Source organism: Juglans microcarpa x Juglans regia, chromosome 4D (genome assembly GCF_004785595.1).
Source record: "Juglans microcarpa x Juglans regia isolate MS1-56 chromosome 4D, Jm3101_v1.0, whole genome shotgun sequence".
Taxonomy (NCBI): domain Eukaryota; kingdom Viridiplantae; phylum Streptophyta; class Magnoliopsida; order Fagales; family Juglandaceae; genus Juglans; species Juglans microcarpa x Juglans regia.
The window spans coordinates 13,168,065-13,175,395 of record NC_054600.1 but is presented as its reverse complement, the minus strand read 5'-3'; positions in this window follow the sequence as shown (position 1 = coordinate 13,175,395).

The window sequence follows — 7,331 nt, the reverse complement described above, 5'->3', positions numbered from 1 at the left end:
TAATCACACTAGGAGTACCTTGTAATAGTTTTAATGGAAATACTTTAACAATCAGAATGATTACGCTATGAGTATTTTAAAATGAAGTACTTTAGCAATCAGAATAATTACGCTTGAAGTACCATGTAAAAGTGTTCAATGGAGATAATCTAACAATTAGAATGATTACGCCATGAGCATCCTATGCATAACTGACTAAGGAAATATTAATCTCAACACTTTCCAAGTATTCTCGTATGGATGAAAATACTCCACATGCCAAACACAATGAACCATCTTCGTACCAAAGTCTCTCTAAAAATCACTATAATATTTATCACTATTATATATAAATAAAAAAATAAAATCACTATAATATTTATCACTATTATATAAAAAATAAATAAAATCACTATAACATTTATTACTATTATATATAAATAAAAAATAAAATTACTATAATATTTATCACTATTATATATAAAAAATAAATAAAATCACTATAATATTTATCACTATTATATATAAAAAATAAATAAAATCACTATAATATTTATCATTATTATATATAAATAAAAAATAAAATCACTATAATATTTATCACTATTATATATAAAAAATAAATAAAATCACTATAATATTTATCACTATTATATATAAATAAAAAATAAAATCACTGTAATATTTATCACTATCATAGATAAATAAAATCATCATTAAAAAAAATCAATCATTGATGAGACCCACATCTTTTTCAATTATCTGTCCAAAAGTCAACAACTCAACATACTTCATACATCCAAACAACTCAAAATACTCTCAATGGGACCCACAAACCTACTTCAATCTCTACTCATAATTATTTACAAACATTTTCAACACTTCTCAAGTATTCTCATTACCCAAACGTAGATGTTGGACTCGTGTGTCTCATGACATGTATCCATGGCGTGAAATAGCTAAACATGTAACAGACATAATGACGTGGCATTCGTGGCATAAACATGATACATTCATGACATGTAGCGAATAAACATGTAACAGATATAATGATGTGCCATTCGTGGCATAAATATGATGACATGGCATTCATAGCATGTAACAAAGAAGCATGTAACAAAGAAACATGTAACAAACGTAATAATGTGGCATTCATAGTATGTAGCAAAGAAACATGAAGTATAATAAATGACATGGCATGACATATTATAACAATTTATAATAATCACGAGTGACAATAATATAATGGTGACAGTCTTACCACCGTACATACATAAATACACCAAGAGTAAGTTAAGGCTAACTTACTAATAACTATATGCTTCATGACACAATGATCCGGACATGTGACAGATATTCATGTTTGATATATATAACAACATGGCATGGCATGGCATAACATAATTCAATATAATAAACTTAAAGGAAATATGAATATAACTTGCATGGATCCTACCACCATAGATACATAAATATCCCGAGAGTAAGTTAGAGGCTAACTTATAGTAAATGAGCGTAACGTGAAACGTAGAATGAAAAAGCGTGAACTGAAACGAGATATTTTTAAGGGCTAGAATATCTCACTAAATACTTAGAAATATAAAAATCTACTGACTTATGGAAAAGAAATTGCAAAGTTACCCCTCTACTTGTAGGAAATTTGTTGCCCCTAAAATAAAGATTTTGCATACTAACTCCAAATCTTTTCAAAATTCACATTCCTTGTGTAAATTTTGTCTTAAATCCAAATATCCAATCATGCTTGATCAAACAACAAAATCACAAAAATGCAAGCTACAAAGTTGGCTTGTACTAAAACATCAAAATTGAGTACACCATGCTTTTGGTCTTAGATCAAAATCACTAGATCCCAAATTTCATGCAATAAATCTTCAAGAAATATAATTATATACCTCATATTCAAGTTCTAACTTGATCATAGCATTAAATTTAGCATCACATGGCAAAAGTTTCATCAAAACACAAAACCAAACCGAGAGCCTCTAGTTTGAGTCCTAAAAAAACATTTGTATGTATAAAATCATTCCATCAAAAATCTAAACCAATATTGTAAAAATCCGATTATAAAATTAGGCCATAAAATAAGTTTTATGTATATTCATATTATTATTACAAAAAAAATTCTATTATTGTTAATATTATACTATTATCATTTTACCAAATATATGTCATTAATAAGTTGTTAATTTTAATTTGAATTATTTTTATTTTTATTTGTTAATAGAATGAGTGTAGTGGATTACTTTAAACCTCCACATTCTCCCGGACGTTCCTTCTCGGACTCTTCAGTAACCGACATAATTAGAGTGAGCATCTTTAAAACCTCTGCTTGTGGCACCATAACACATCCACTAGAAATTATAGAAGCCAAACCAGTAGCCTCAAACGCAACCGTGAGATCACAACCCCTCCTTGTCGTTACCCAGCCACCTCCTATCCCTTACACTGCCACGGTGCACCTCACAAGATCCTTTATTCTACACACAAAACACAACAATTCTCTCCCATAGCAAACTGTAAATTCTCACGGCCAAGGAATACTACCATCTTATACCAGTCACCTCAATAAGGCACCACCCTCTTCGAAATGCCACCAGAACAGGCTGAAAAGAAGGAAAAGAAACCGCCAACTGCAGCGGTAACCAACATCCCCCACGCCATATCTCAACAAATAATCACGCCAACTGCTTCCCCACGAACGTGAAGCCCGAAGCCGAGTTTAGCAAGCCCACGCTGCACTCCCTTCACCACGGACGGTTCAGAGTAAGTTAACGTCGTTCAGCCACCGTGAGCCAACGGACGACCACCTCTCTTCCACCCCATGCCAACTCGCACGCCGAGAATCACTGAAGGAGAGCCCATACATGTGAACCTGAGATACCCACCATCCACCTCGATGGAAATCATCGAAACAACCACAGAAAGTGCTGCCAAACGCTTCTCGTCACCCCAAATCCGCCGTATTTCCTCTTGGTAAGCCACGACTGCTGAACTCACCCTCTCCCTCTGCTCCTTTGCTTCTCAGTTTGATAGCACCCAACAGTTTCTCTTTCTCTCTCTCTCTCTCCCCCTCTGTGCTCCGTCGCCACTCTTGCAACCGTCGATCTCAGCCCAAACACTGTTCCGCCACCCTCTGCCTCTTCCTCGGTGAGTCATGCACCCTTCACACAGTAATAATAATAGATATAGAATGGCTAATTCGAGGTGCCACAGACCTCCAAGTTACTCAATAATTTTCTGGATAAAAGTTGCCCCTTTCATTAGCATACGGAAGCTATAAATAGCCGAAATAATAACAGACTTGCAAAACAAAAGCATCACAAACTAAATGGATTTAAACATGAACACTATCAAGACTCGTACGAGTTCTTCGCGATCTTCCCAAGTAGCATTCTCAGCCTAGACCCCTTCCATTGAATCAATAGTTCCGCTCCAGCCCATGTCCCTTTTATCAAGGTCTGGATATTTCCGTATGACTGTTTCATCTTCCATAATCAAAGGGAGATTTAGGTTAGGGTCAATCGGGGCTCCTAGTTTCTTTTTGAGGCATGATACATGAAATACAGGGTAGATCTTAGAAGTCTCTGGAAGATTCAACATGTATGCAACCTTCCCGATGCGTTTGACCATCTGAAAGGGCCTGTAGTACTTTTGAGTCAGTTTCAAGCTTCGCCGCAGAGCTACCGTCATTTGTCGATACGACCTTAGTCTGAGGTATACTGAATCAACGATGTTGAAATCCCTTTCAGTTCTTCCTTTATCAGTTTCATGCTAATATCGACCTATGCTTGAGTTGGCAGTGATAGAGGCTGAAGCAGTCCTGCTGGTTTGAGATTCTGTGTCTTGTTACGTTGACACACTGTGCATTCTCTAATGAAGGTCCTAACATCCCTCCTCATACCAGGCTAGAAAAATTCCCTTTTTATTCTTGAATGTATTTTATGTGTTCCCATGTGTCCTAGAGGACTGTTGTGAGACCGTTGTAACACTTGCTGCTGAAATGGTGCAAGAGCCCTCAAGTGCAGCCTTCCCTTGTAAAAAATCAATCTATCACTTAAGTGGTATTTGCTAGGGCTAAGATCCCCTTGATGATAGTTGCTAATCAGCTCCTGCAACTAGGGAACTTGTTGGTATGCTTGGCGCAGCTTCTCCACCCAGGTAACTTTAACTGAACTGATAGCCTTAATATCTGCACTATGCTCTGAGGTATTAACTGGTTCTTCTTATGAGTTGGTATTTCCCTCTTTTGAGTTCAACCTTGATAGGGTATCAGTTGCCTTATTTTCCCTGCCACAACGGTACTCCACTATGAAGTTAGAGTCCAACAACTTTGAAATTCACTTATGCTGAAATGGTGTCCCAACTCTTTGCTCCTAAAGGTGCTTGAGGGCTTGTTGATCAGTCCTAACTTTGAATTTGTGCCCAAGTAAATAGTACCTCCATTTCTTGATAGCCATTACTAGAGCTAAGAGTTCATTTTCGTATGTTGAAAGAAACAAGCTTTTTCCCTTAAGCCCTTGACTGAGATAAGCCAAGGGTTTGCCTTCTTGCATAAGAATTGCTCTTATCCCTTCACCTGAAGCATCACATTCAATAATAAAGATCTTAGAAAATTTTGGTAACCCCAAGACTGGAGGTTTGAGCATTGCTGATTTGAGGGAGTTAAAGGCTTGTGTAGCCTCCTCTGTCCAGCAAAATGCATTCTTCTTTAAGAGTTGGGTTAACTGCAATTCCTCCATATCCATGCACAATTTTTCTGTAATACCCAATAAGTCCTAGGAACCCCCTAAATTCTTTGGGAGTTCTAGGAATTGGCCAATCCAACATGGCTGAAATCTTCTTAGGATCTGCTTTTACTCATTCTTTTAATATCAAATGTCTCAGATACTCAACCTCTTGGCAGCCAAATAAAAATTTAGATAACTTGGCATATAGCTGGTGTGTTTGTAAAATACTCAAAACAATTCTTACATGCCCTAAGTGATCATCTCAATTATGGTTGTAAATGAGAATATCATCAAAAAATACCAGCACAAATTTTCTGTGATGTGACCTGAAAATTTCATTTATCAACCCTTGAAAGGTTGATAGTGCATTGGTAAGTCCAAAGGGCATTACCAAAAATTCATATTGCCCCTCATGTGTGTAAAAGTTTTTGGCACATCTTCAGATTTCATTCTGATTTGATGATAGCCCCATCGTAAATCAAGTTTGGAAAATAACTCAGCACCATGTAATTCATCCAATAATTGATCAATACTTGGAATGTGATACTTATCTTTAATTGTTTCTCTATGGAGGGCGCGATAATCCACACACATGCACCAACTTCCATCATCTTTCCTTACTAATAAGACAAGTGATGAATACGGACTTTGGCTTAGTTGAATGATGCCTGTCTTTAACATTTCACATACTAACTTCTCAATTTCCTCCTTTTGGTAGTAAGGATACCGATATACCTCACACACATTGGTTTAGCACTTTCCTGCAACTGGATGCCATGGTCATGACTCCTCTGTGGAGGTAATCCTATAGGTTTAGCAAACACCTCCTGGAATTCATCTAGAGTGGATTCTATGGCTGGATTCACAGGACCCTGTACCTTAGGTTTGTCTATCTCCCTCCATTAATTGTAGCCAAACGCCCCTTCCTTCCATTCTAGTGAATTTGTTGATGTGATTGTCTTCCTCCAAAGTAATTCTAGGTGGTTTGGGCCTTTGCAACTGCAATATTTTCCCACTAATGAAAAATTGCATACTGAGATCTGCAAAATTCCACTGTATGGTACCCAAACTATGCAACCAATCCACACCCAACACAGGATCACACCCTCCTAAAGTTAGGATATAAAGACTGGCCATAAATTGAAAACTCTGTAAAGTGAGAAAGATTGCCTTACAAAAACCTTGGCAAGGAAGTGTAGCCCCATTAGCAAATTGGACTACCATGTGGCTCTCCTCCATTGGTAGCCTTACTCTCCTTTCTACATTTGGATCAATGAAGCTATGTGTTCTCCCTATGTCAATAAGTATGATGACAGAATGTTGGTTCACTATACCCATCAACCTCATGGTTTTTGGGAATGTTCTCCAGCAATGGCATGGAAAGAAATGCCTAATAATTCTCCTTGCTGCTCGCCTTGTTTATCCTCTGCTCCAAATCGTATACTGCTAGTGGAACCTCCCTCTCTTTCTTCCTCTTCATGCTCAATCTCTGTACCTTCCAACAAATAAATTTTGGGACGACTACATTTGTGCCCAGGTTGGTACTTCTCATCGTAGCAATAACATAATCATCTCTCCCTCCTTTCTTGCATTTGGCTAGGTGTAACACGTTTGATGGGATATGCTAGTTTTCTAGGTGGTTGATTGTGGGGTTTGGGTGGCTAAGGTGGGGCTAGTAATCTTAGTATGGGGGTTAGGGGTAGGGAGTCGAGATGTTGGTGTTTTGGTAGCTGCAATGTAAAGGGTGAGTTGTGAATGAGTGGGGCAGTATCCATGATTCCTTCTCCACACTTCTTCCTTCTACAATCTTGCCAATCCAAAAGCTACTAAGAGCATCACAGGCTCGAACATGGTAACTATAATTTGTAGCTCATCTCTTAGTCCACTTAAAAAAGTGCTAATTCTGAATTCTTCACCAGCACCTACAATTTTATTGGACAGGATCTCAAAATTAGTTTGATACTCTTTCACACTACCTGTTTGTCACAACTTAGTGAAGGCTCCTACTGGATCTTCATATGCCGAAAGCCCAAACCAAGTTCACAGGGCTACTACAAAATCCTCCCAGCTTGCCACTGGATTGGACTCCATCAACCAACTGTACCAGTATAGTGCCTTCCCTTCCATGTGAAATAAGGTGTTTGACAGTGCGTGAAGAACTGGTTTGCTTTCAGGATCCATTCATTGGGATTGGCCCCATTAAAACATGGAAAATCAAAGCGAAATTTTCTTGCTTGAATTCCACCATGTCCTTCAAAGAAAGGGTTGGGATTTATCTTCAAGTGATTTTCTCCTGATAATCCTTCCCCTGAATTATACTTAGCTGCTAGATGTACCAAGCTATCATAACTAGCTGCTAGATTACTAACTTGCTGTAGCAAATTCTTCATTAATGCTTGCTGCCTACTCTGTTCTTCCCTTAAAAAGGAAGTTTCCCCTCTTAGGTTGGCTACCGCCTCTGCTAGTTGAGAATTGTGAGTTCCTTCTGTCATGTCGTAGGAACGCGGCTCTAAGACCACGTGTAATGCACACAGTAATAATAATAGACGTAGAATGGCTAATTCGAGGCACCACATACCTCCAAGTTACTCAATAATTTTCTGG